A 13,091-nucleotide genomic window follows, 5' to 3' on the forward strand; every position below is an offset into this window, starting at 1 on the left:
GGAGCCAGGCGCTACACTGTGTAGTGTGGCGCCTAGCTCTCAGGCGCTGCACGCTAACTTGGGCACATATGTGTGCGACGCTGGCCGTGTAGTGCCTATCTGTGAGGCGTTGCACAGTAAGGTGTGGCGCCGGCGTGACGGGCGCTACACAAAAGGGTCAGGGAAGTGAAATAGTTTCGCAACCAGTTCATTCTGGGAAATGATTTCGTCCCGAGGTTAAAATTGTCAAATTTGCCCCGTGGTCTTGCGTTGCATGGGCTCCAAAGCTAAAGGGTACAGTAAGATACCTCAGGCGAGAATGAACTGTAGGATATCCGGACTTTTCAAGTAATCAAGCTGCTGGAATTAATCCCAGGCATGTGTAAACCTCACTTAGGATCCTCTAAGGGAACAGATTATCCGGAGAAAAAGCTGTGTGTCAACCGTCAGTATAGTAAGTATATATTATACTTCCTCTATTTCAAATTATGTATCGTTGCCATTATCTCAAGTCAAATTTATGTATGACTTCCTTCAAGTTTTTTTAAATACAACTTTTACAGTAGTTGGCATTTTTTGAAGCCGTTCGTTTGTCTTGATCTAACGGCACATACATACGTAGTACTCGAAAGTACGCGGATGGAAGTACTCGAAAGTACTAGTGACAAGGTGGGGACACCTTTTAATCTAGGGGCATTTTAGTCCTAGGAAAAATATGACAAGGTGGGGACACCTTTTAATCAAGGGGCATTTCAGTCCTAGGAAAAATGTGCATGGCCTTCTCGTCCAATGCAAAACCGCCGCCCCTCTCGTCCAATGCAAAACCGCCGCCGTGGTCCTTCCCCTCTTCCATCACCATTACAACCGCGGCCATCTCCTAGCCTTCTCCTCCTTCTCGCGACCGCAACTTAGCTCTTCTCATCTTCCACATCCACCCCCCTCTTCCATCCACGCAAAAACCTCGATGGAGCAGTAGATCGCCGGCGGCGAGAACGCGGACTTCATGGAGATCGCCAGCGGCGACCAGGTCAAGATGAGAAGGCTGACGGAGATCCGTTCCTTGTTTCACAACACAAGGCAGATGAACTAGACGGCAATGGCCACTATGAAGCAAATGAAGAGGCGGGAGAGGGCAAAGCTTTCCCCCCACCCGCACAACCGATGCACAAGGTCGAGATCCTCCTCTGGGCAATGGAGCACGCCGATTCGTCCAACCCATGGACCAGGCGGAGGTGGTGGGCGTTCAGATCCAGGGTAGAGCATCCACTGGATCAAGAACCCACGGTGCACGAGGTGCCGTTGCAGATTGTGGAGCCTCCAACCGAGTCGGAGATGACTCCGAAGCGCAAGAGGAGGAGGACAGTGGTCGCGACATCGCTTCCCTGCCGTTCTCCATGCTTCCCTCGCCGCTCTCCTCGTCTGAACAGCGGCCGTAGCTATGTTTAGAGTAAGATTGCTGAATTTCATTCATCATTACTTGCCACTTGCTTAATTTGATTCTCTGCAATATGTTCTTGCTACCTATGTACTTGAATCCGTAGCCTCTGGATGGCAGCTTAGTTTGATCGACGAGGCTGGAATGAGTCTAGGCATATAGCATTGCTATGTTTACTTGCTATGTTTTGATGTGCTGGAGTGGTATCCATGATAGGAAATTTTGTCTGTCACCTCAAGAGTTGTGTTCAAATTACGTGATGCAATCTGTGTAAATTGAACTTGCAATATTTTGGCTGCAAGAAGTGCCTCCAGACAAGTTCAGTACACAGTTTTAGAGCGATAGACTCTGGGGTGACACTGAAATATTTCAATACTGCAAGTTCAATACATTGTTGTAGGCATTGAAATATTTCAGTACTGACCGGTTGACACTGAAATATTTGAGTAGTGCAATTGCAGTACACACGGGTACACACTTAAATATTTCAGTAGTGCAATGCAATTTCAGTACACACGGGTAGACACTGAAATATTTCAGTACTGCAGTTTCAGTACACGCACGCAACCCCTAAAATATTTCCGTGTAGCAGTTTCAGTACACGCGCGTAGCCACTGAAATATTTTTGGGGTGCTGTTTCAGTACAAGCACGTAGCCGCTGAAATATTTCGGTGGTGCACTTTCAGTACACGCACGTACCCACTGAAATATTTCAGTGGTGCTGTTTCAGTACACGCATGTCGCAACTGAAATATTTGAGTGGTGTTGTTTCAGTACACACACACGTAGCCACTAAAATATTTCAGTAATGCACTTTCAGTAGAGAGATGTAGACACTGAAATATTTCAGTAGTGCCCTGTCGGTGATCTTGCATCAAAATATTTAGGGCTTCCTAATGATTCAACAAAAAAATAGACATAAGCAGTGAAATAATTTTAGTAGGGATGTTGGCTTACTCATGTTGCCGTGTTGTACAACCTTTTGCTTCACTTCCTGTAAGTGCTTCTTGCATGTGCTATGGCCTACATGTTGTTTACTCTCATCACAGCAGTGATTTTGCATCTTGCAAAGGTCTTATTAATTCAAGAGTGACTTCTATGAACTTTGTATTCAAATTCGTATCCTCCTACAATTGTTGTGACAAATTTCCTTGGCATCTTCAAATTACCGTACTGTCATTTTTATAATACCAACTGTATTCAATCTGAAACATTCAGTTACTTATATGCTACAGGTGGAATCATGGATAGGTTGCTGAAGATGCTGCGCCTCACAATAAAAGTCCCTTGCTCAACCTCAACATCAGAAGCTGTTTTGCATTCAGTATTTCATGTGATGTATTTGAATACCAGAAGTTGTTATGCATTACAAGTTCAATCTGATAATCGTAGTACCTGCAGTCTGTGTGTTATCTGTTTTGTATGTGCGGGATCAAAATCTAATACGGTTCTGACTCCTGTTTTCGTGGCGTTGATGCTAAGTTAAGTACATACTGGTCAGAGTGATCGGAGGGAAAGGTGCCGCTGGTGGGAAATATTTTAGGGTTTTATCATCGTGATAACCCTATAAAATTAATATAAAGGTCGAAAATCAATGGAACTAGTAATGGATGCTTCTCTTGTTGGTACAAGGGTGAAGAAAGAATATAGGTCCATTTGAAGCATGTCGAGAAAAACCCGTCCTTCCACACGGACCCTTACCTCCTACAGGAACGGCCGCCGGTGAAGGATCGACAACGTGCGCTTCTCATGTCACCTCCAAGAAGTATTTTAAGCATTTAATCATATTAGAAAATCCATACAAATGCCGACAACCTTACCAAACTAGTCATGCTTCCTTCTCATGTTGATACAAAGAAGTAGAAATATTTTGGGTCCATTTACATCATGTCCGGCAAGTTTGTTTGGTTGTACGTGTTCTCCGTGTGTGTGAATTAAATGTAGGATCCACATGTAAAAACCACATAGGCAAAGGTGGTCGAAAAAATCACCGCATTCCGGAGGGACCATTTGCTTAAGCCATTTTTTGAACAAAGGTGATTTTTTCAACCACCTCCAAATCACCCAATTTTTCTTTTACACGGTGACTCACATGTGCCAAACATGTCTATGAAAGAAAATTTAGAAAAAATATATTTTACAATGCCCCCTTGAGGTATAGACCGATGTTTTGATCGGTCAGTCTATAGGGCAGTATAAATTCAAAAAAATGAAAAAAAATGTAAAACCTTCGAAACCTAGCTTTGTTTGTGCAAAAGATCATGTGTGCCAAAATTGAGGTGATTTGGAGGTGGTCGAAAAAATCACCCCATTCCGGAGGGACCATTTGGTCTAACTTAAGCCATTTTTTAAACAAAGGTGATTTTTTCCACCACCTCCAAATCACCCAATTTTTCTTTTACACGGTGATCCACATGTGCCAAAAATGTCTATGAAATAAAATTTGGAAATAATATATTTTACAATGCCCCCTTGAGGTATAGATCAATGTTTTGATCAGTCAGTCTAGAGGGCAGTATAAATTCAAAAAAATCAAAAAAATATAAAACCTTGGAAACCTAGCTTTGTTTGTGCAAGAGATCATGAGTGCGAAAATTGAGGTGATTTGGAGGTGGTCGAGAAAATCACCATGTTCCGGAGGGAGCATTTGGTCTAACTTAAGCGTTGGTCTTCCTTACTCGAAAATCAATGGAACTAGTCATGGATGCTTGTCATGTTGGTACAAGGGTGTAGAAACAATATAGGTCCATTTGAAGCAAGTCGAGAAAAACCCGTCCTTCCACACGGACCCTTACCTCCAACCGAACGGCCGCCGGTGAATTAGGTGAATTTTTGGCCATGTTAAGAATAATTTTTCCTTGTTGTGGGCATGGCCACCCCAGTGGATCGACAATGTGCGCTTCTCGCATCACCTCCAAGAAGTATTTTTAGCATTTAATTGTATTAGAAAATCCATACAAATGCCGACAACCTTACCAAACTAGTCATGCTTCCTTCTAATGTTGATGCAAATAAGTAGAATTTTTTTGGGTCCATTTACATCATGTCCGGCAAGTTTGTTTGTACGTGTTCTCCGTGTGTGTGAATGACATGTGGGATCCACATGTAAAAACCCCATAGGCAAAAAAGAGGCCCAACCAAACTGCCCGACGGAGTTTCGAACCAAGGGCATTAGTTTGTGATCGGGAGGGTGTTACCGCTGTGCTGATGATGCATTTTCACACAAATTACGTGCCCTCAGATTTAAGAAATTCATTTACCATATCTATCATGTGTAACCACTGCTGGTGTCCACGTGTCAGCAGTTTGAAGGGCGGCGCGGGGCAAACCGCACGCGAGGTGCACGGCGTGGGGCAAAACCACACGCGTCCTCACTGTGGAAGGTCCTGGTAGGTGAGACAAATCACCCCCCACGACTCCTCGGTAACTCCAAGAGGTAGCCGCATTCATTTTCTTCCCCAAATCGGGTAGAAAACCCTCGTCCTCTCCTACTCCAGCCAAACCACCTCGTCCTCTCCCAAACCCTCCTCTCTTCCTCACCACTGCACTCCTCCCTTCCTACACCTCCCTCCTCCTCTCGTCGACCGCCGATGAAGCGTGACCGTGAAGATGCGGTGGACGAGCCGGAGGCAACCATGGGAGCAGAGCAGTCTGCTGCCGTGGCTGCCGCTGCGGTTGCAGCGGCTGAGTCCGCCGTAGCGGTGACGGCTGGCGGTTCAGCAACTGCTGTGCCTCCTCCGCAGCCATCCCAGCCGTCAAGCTACCCGTCGGCGAGCATAGAGATTCATTATATGATTCCATCACGGCATGGTTTATTGATTGAGTAAGCAAACTTACATCATTCACAAGAGATACATGAATGAAAGAAGTGAGGTAATCAACCCAAATACAAGATACATGATTCTCATAGCTATTTCTAGCGATCTCATGTGCGACACCATTGGCTTCCCGAGGACAGTGAGAAAATGCGGCAGTTCCTATCTCCACAACTAGATCAAAACAATCAGCAATAATACGTGATCCTTCGTGCCACCATGTGTTAACTCCAGTAAAAGCTTGAACAACTTGTAAGCAATCCCATTCTGCAATAATTTGATGATAGCCTACAGATGCTACCAAAGATAGGCCTTGTTTCATTGCCACCGACTCCATCAAGCACGCAGATGAAGCATTCCGAATATAATGGCAATTTACTGAATTGACACAGACTTGCCATACTGATCTCTTAAAACAGCACCCGTCGACTCATCTCCTTCTTAACTATGATATGATGCATCTACATTCAGTTTTAATTGGTAAGAATCCTGTTTTGACCACTTGATTATTTCTTTGACAACCCCTGTTTTGCATGACAACATTTCCTTTTCTGGCAATTGGTCTGCCTTGTTGCATGAGGACAGAACCAATACCTTGACCTGATGCATCTATTTAAAAAGTAAATGGTAGGGTCAAATAAGGCAAAGCCATAACAAGAGCAGTCACCAGACAATTCTTCAATGTTGTGAAGGCCTCAATTTGAGCATCTGACCACTGGAATGAATCTTTTTTTAGACAACATGCCCTAAATACTCAACTTGTATTTGTAAAACTAGAATTCGATTTCTGAATCTTTTTTTGGACCACTGGAATGAATCTTTTTTTAGCATATATTTGTAAAACTAGAATTCAATTTCTGATTCCAATAAATAGACAAAAAAACACTTTATTTTGCATGACAACATTTCCTTTTCCAAGTTAAGTTGGTCCAAAGTATTTTCTGCACCGGTATCATCAGAGTCATAAGATAAGGGATAAAGATAGTAGTGTTGGGGAACGTAGCAGAAATTCAAAATTTTCTACGCATCACCAAGATCAATCTATGGAGTTTACTAGCAACGAGAGAGAGGAGTGCATCTACATACCCTTGTAGATCGCGAGCGGAAGCGTTCAAGAAAACGGGGTTGATGGAGTCGTACTCGTCGTGATCCAAATCACCGATGATCCTAGCGCCGAACGGACGGCACCTCCGCGTTAAACACACGTACGGAGCAGCGACGTCTCCTCCTTCTTGATCCAGCAAGGGGGGAGGAGAGATTGATGGAGATCCAGCAGCACGACGGCGTGGTGGTGGAAGTAGCGGGATTCCAACAGGGCTTCGCCAAGCGCTGTGGGAGGAGGGAGATGTGTCACGGGTGGGAGAGGGAGGCGCCATGGCTTTTTTTTGCTGCCCTCCCTTCCCCCCACTATATATAGGGCCAAGGGAGAGAGGGGGGGGGGCGCAGCCTTGGCCCTTCCTCCAAGGAAGGGTGCGGCCAGGGAGGAGTCCATCCTCCCCAAGGCACCTAGGAGGTGCCTTCCCCTTTTAGGACTCTCCCTTTATCTTATCTCTTGGCGCACACCCCACAGCCCATGTGGCCCCCCCGGGGCAGGTGGACCCCTTGGTGGACCCCCGGACCCCTTTCGGCACTCCCGGTACAATACCGATAATGCGCGAAACTTTTCCGGCGACCAAAACAAGACTTCCCATATATAAATCTGTACCTCCGGACCATTCCGGAACTCCTCGTGACGTCCAGGATCTCATCCGGGACTCCGAACAAATTTTGGGTTACCGCATACTAATATCTCTACAACCCTAGCGTCACCGAACCTTAAGTGTGTAGACCCTACGGGTTCGGGAGACACGCAGACATGACCGAGACGACTCTCCGGTCAATAACCAACAGCGGGATCTGGATACCCATGTTGGCTCCGACATGCTCCTCGATGATCTCATCGGATGAACCACGATGTCGAGGATTCAATCAATCCCGTATACAATTCACTTTGTCTACCGGTATAGTACTTGCCCGAGATTCGATCGTCGGTATCCCGATACCTTGTTCAATCTCGTTACCGGCAAGTCTCTTTACTCGTTCCGTAACACATCATCCCGTGATCAACTCCTTGGTCACATTGTGCACATTATGATGATGTCCTACCGAGTGGGCCCAGAGATACCTCTCCGTTTACACGGAGTGACAAATCCCAGTCTCGATTCGTGCCAACCCAACAGACACTTTCGGAGATACCTGTAGTGCACCTTTATAGCCACCCAGTTACGTTGTGGCGTTTGGTACACCCAAAGCATTCCTACGGTATCCGGGAGTTGCACAATCTCATGGTCTAAGGAAATGATACTTGACATTAGAAAAGCTCTTAGCAAACGAACTACACGATCTTGTGCTAAGCTTAGGATTGGGTCTTGTCCATCACATCATTCTCCTAATGATGTGATCCCGTTATCAATGACATCCAATGTCCATGGTCAGTGAACCGTAACCATCTGTTGATCAACGAGCTAGTCAACTAGAGGCTTACTAGGGACATGGTGTTGTCTATGTATCCACACATGTATCTGAGTTTCCTATCAATACAATTCTAGCATGGATAATAAACGATTATCACGAACAAGGAAATATAATAATAACCAATTTATTATTGCCTCTAGGGCATATTTCCAATAGTCTCCCACTTGCACTAGAGTCAATAATCTAGTTCACATCACCATGTGATTAACACTCACAGGTCACATCACCATGTGACCAACATCCAAAGAGTTTCTAGAGTCAACAATCTAGTTCACATCACTATGTGATTAACACTCAATGAGTTCTGGTTTGATCATGTTATGCTTGTGAGAGAGGTTACTAGTCAACAGGTCTGAACCTTTCAGATCCGTGTGTGCTTTACGAATATCTATGTCATCTTGTGGATGGTACCACGCGCTACTTGGAGCCATTTCAAATAACTGCTCTACTATACGAATCCGGTTTACTACTCAGAGTCATCCGGATTAGTGTCAAAGTTCGCATCGTCGTAACCCTTTACGACGAACTCCTTTTCACCTCCATAATCGAGAAAATTCCTTAGTCCACGAGATACTAAGGATAAGTTCGACCGCTGTCATGTGATCCATTCCCGGATCAATATTGTACCCCTTGACCAACTCATGGCAAGGCACACTTCATGTGCGGTACACAGCATATCATACTGTAGAGCCTACGTCTAAAGCATAGGGGACGACCTTCGTCCTTTCTCTCTCTTCTGCTGTGGTCAGGTCTTGAGTCTTACTCAATACTCACACCTTGTAACACAGCCAAGAACTCCTTCTTTGCTGATCTATTTTGAACTCTTTCAAAATCATGTCAAGGTGTGCGTTCTTTGAAAGTATCATCAGGCGTCTTGATCTATCTCTATAGATCTTGATGCCCAATATGTAAGCAGCTTTATCCAGGTCTTCCCTTGAAAAACTCCTTTCAAACAACCCTTTATGCTTTCCAGAAATTCTACATCATTTCGGATCAACAATATGTCATTCACATATACTTATCAGAAATGTTGTAGCGCTCCCACTCACTTTATTGTAAATCCAAGTTTCTAACAAACTTTGTATAAACCCAAAAACTTTGATCACTCCATCAAAGCGTATATTCTGACTCCGAGATGCTTGCTCTAGTCCATGGAAGGATCGCTAGAGCTAGCATACCTTTTAGCATCCTTAGGATCGACAAAACCTTTCTGATTGTATCACATACAACCTTTCCTTACGAAAACTGGTAAGGAAACTTGTTTTGACATCCATCTGCCAGATTTCATAAATGCAGCTAATGCTAACATGATTCCGACGGACTTAAGCATCGCTACGGATGAGAAAATCTCATCGTAGTCAACTCCTTGAACTTGTGAAAATACTCTTTGCCACAAGTCGAGCTTCATAGACGGTAACATTACCGTCCATGTCCGTCTTCTTCTTAAAGATCCATTTATCTCAATGGCTTGCCGATCATCGGGCAAGTTCACCAAAGTCCATGCTTTGTTCTGATACATGGATCCTATCTCAGATTTCATGGCTTCTAACCATCTGTCGGAATATGGGCCCACCATCGCTTCCCCATAGCTCGTAGGTTCAGTATTGTCTAACAACATGATATCTAAGACAGGATCACGTACCACTCTGTAGTAGCACGCATCCTCGTCGTCCTACGAGGTTTGGTAGTGACTTGATCCGAAGTTTCATGATCACTATCATAAGATTCCACTTCAATTGGTGTAGGTGCCACAGGAACAACTTCCTGTGCCCTGCTACACACTAGTTGAAGTGACGGTTCAATAACCTCATCAAGTCTCCACCATCCTCCCACTCAATTCTTTCGAGAGAAACTTTTCCTCGAGAAAGGACTCGTTTCTAGAAGCAATTACTTTTGCTTCCAGATCTGAAATAGGAGGTATACCCAACTGTTTTTGGTATTCTATGAAGAAGCATATATCCGCTTTGGGTTCGAGCTTATCAGTCTGAAACTTTTCACATAAGCGTCGCAGCCCCAAACTTTTAAGAAACGACAGCTTAGGTTTCTCTAAATCATAGTTCGTACGGTATCGTCTCAACGGAATTGCGTGGTGCCCTATTTAAAGTGAATGCGGTTCTCTCTAATGCCTAACCCATAAACGATAGTGGTAATTCGATAAGAGACATCATGGTATGCACCATATCCAATAGGGTGCAGTTATGATGTTCGGACACACCATCACACTATGGTGCTCCAAGCGGTATTAGTCGTGAAACAATTTCCACAATTTCTTAATTGTGTGCCAAACTCGTAACTCAGATATTCATCTCTGTGATCATATCACAGACATTTTATCCTCTTGTCACGACGATCTTCAACTTCACTCTGAAATTACTTGAACCTTTCAATAATTCAGACTTGTGTTTCATCAAGTAAATATACTCAACATCTACTCAAATCATCTGTGAAGTACGAACATAACGATATCCACTGTGTGCCTCAGCACTCATTGGACTGCACACATCAAAATGTATTACTTCCAACAAGTTGCTCTCTTGTTCCAGCTTACTGAAAACGAGGCCTTTCAGTCATCTTGCCCATGTGGTATGATTTGCATGTCTCAAGTGATTCAAAATCAAGTGAGTCCAAACGATCCATCTGCATGGAGTTTCTTCATGCATATATACCAATAGACATGGTTCGCATGTCTCAATCTTTTCAAAAACGACTGAGTCCAAAGATCCATCTACATGGAGCTTCTTCATGCGTTCTATACCAATATGACTCAAATGGCAGTGCCACAAGTATGTGGTACTATCATTACTATTTTATATCTTTTGGCACGAACATGTGTATCACTGCGATCGAGATTCATTTTAGGTGCAAGACCATTGAAGGTATTATTCAAATAAACAGAGTAACCATTATTCTCCTTAAATGAATAACCGTATTGCGATAAACATAATCCAATCATGTTTATGCTCAACGCAAACACCAATCTCGATGGTAGAGGGAGCATGCGATGCTTGATCACATCAACCTTGGAAACACTTCCAACACACATCGTCATCTCACCTTTAGCTAGTCTCCATTTATTCCGCAGCTTTTATTTCGAGTTACTAACACTTAGCAACCGAACCGGTATCTAATACCCTGGTGCTGCTAGGAGTACTAGTAAAGTACACATTCATATAATGTATATCCAATATACTTCTGTCGACCTTGCCTGCCTTCTCATCTACCAAGTTTCTAGGGTAGTTCTTCTTCAGTGACCGTTCCCCTCATTACCGAAGCACTTAGTCTCGGGTTTGGGTTCAACCTTGGGATTCTTCACTAGAGCAGCAAATGATTTGCTGTTTCATGAAGTATCCCTTTTTGCCCTTGCCCTTCTAGAAACTAGTAGTTTTACTAACCATCAACAATTGATGCTCCTTCTTGATTTCTACTTTCGCGGTGTCAAACATCGCGAATAGCTCAAGGATCATCATATCTATCCCTGATATGTTATAGTTCATCACAAAGCTCTAATAGCTTGGTGGCAGTGACTATGGAGAACCATCACTATCTCATCTGGAGGTTTAACTCCCACTCGATTCAAGCGATTGTGGTACTCAGACAATCTGAGCACATGCTCAACGATTGAGCTTTTCTCCCTTAGTTTGCAGGCTTAAGAAACTTGTCAGAGGTCTCATACCTCTTGACGTGGGCACTAGTCTGAAATCCCAATTTTAGTCTTCGGAACATCTCATATGTTCTGCGACGTTTCAAAAACCGTCTTTGGTGCCACAGTTCTAAACCGTTAGCATTACGCACTGAACTATCAGGTAGTCATCAAAACGTGTATGTCAGATGTTTCGCAACATCTACAGACGACGCTGAGGTTCAGCACACCGAGCGGTGCATTAAGGACATAAGCCTTCTATGCAGCAATGAGGACAATCCTCAGTTTACGGAACCAGTCTGCAAAATTGCTACTATCAACTTTCAACTAAATTTTCTCTAGGAACATATCTTAAACAGTAGAGCTAAAGCGTAAGCTATGACATAATTTGCATAGACCTTTTGACTATGTTCATGATAATGAAGTTCATCTGATTATTTAATGAACTCCCACTCAGATAGACATCCCTCTAGTCATCTAAGTGATACATGATCCGAGTCAAACTAGGCCGTGTCCGATCATCACGTGAGACGGACTAGTCATCATCGGTGAACATCTCCATGTTGATCGTATCTGCTATACGACTCATGTTCGACCTTTCGGTCTCTTGTGTTCCGAGGCCATGTCTGTACATGCTAGGCTCGTCAAGTCAACCTAAGTGTTTCGCATGTGTTCCGAGGCCATGTCTGTACATGCTAGGCTCGTCAACACCCGTTGTATTCGAACGTTAGAATCTATCACACCCGATCATCACGTGGTGCTTCGAAACAACGAACCTTCGCAACGGTGCACAGTTAGGGGAACACGTCTCTTGAAATTTTAGTGAGGGATCATCTTATTTATGCTACCGTCGTTCTAAGCAAATAAGATGTAAACATGATAAACATCACATGCAAATCATAAAGTGACGTGATATGGCCAATATCATCCTGCGCCTTTGATCTCCATCTTCGAGGCGCGGCATGATCACCTTCGTCACTGGCATGACACCATGATCTCCATCATCATGATCTCCATCATTGTGTCTTCATGAAGTTGTCTTGCCAACTATTACTTCTACTACTATGGCTAACGTTTAGCAATAAAGTAAAGTAATTACATGGCGTTTTCATTGACACGCAGGTCATACAATAAATTAAGACAACTCCTATGGCTCCTGCCGGTTGTCATACTCATCGACATGCAAGTCGTGATTCCTATTACAAGAACATGATCAATCTCATACATCACATATATCATTCATCACATCCTTTTGGCCATATCACATCACATAGCATACCCTGCAAAAACAAGTTAGACGTCCTCTAATTGTTGTTGCATGTTTTACGTGGCTGCTATGGGTTTCTAACAAGAACGTTTCTTACCTACGCAAAAGCCACAACGTGATATGCCAATTTCTATTTACCCTTCATAAGGACCCTTTTCATCGAATCCGATCCGACTAAAGTGGGAGAGACAGACACCCGCTAGCCACCTTATGCAACTACTGCATGTCAGTCGGTGGAACCTGTCTCACGTAAGAGTACGTGTAAGGTCGGTCCGGGCCGCTTCATCCCACGATGCCGCCGAATCAAGATAAGACTAGTAACGGCAAGTAAATTGACAAAATCGACGCCCACAACTACTTTGTGTTCTACTCGTGCATAGAAACTACGCATAGACCTAGCTCATGATGCCACTGTTGGGGAACGTAGCAGAAATTCAAAAT

The sequence above is a fragment of the Aegilops tauschii genome, chromosome 4 (genome assembly GCF_002575655.3).
Source record: "Aegilops tauschii subsp. strangulata cultivar AL8/78 chromosome 4, Aet v6.0, whole genome shotgun sequence".
NCBI lineage: Eukaryota > Viridiplantae > Streptophyta > Magnoliopsida > Poales > Poaceae > Aegilops > Aegilops tauschii.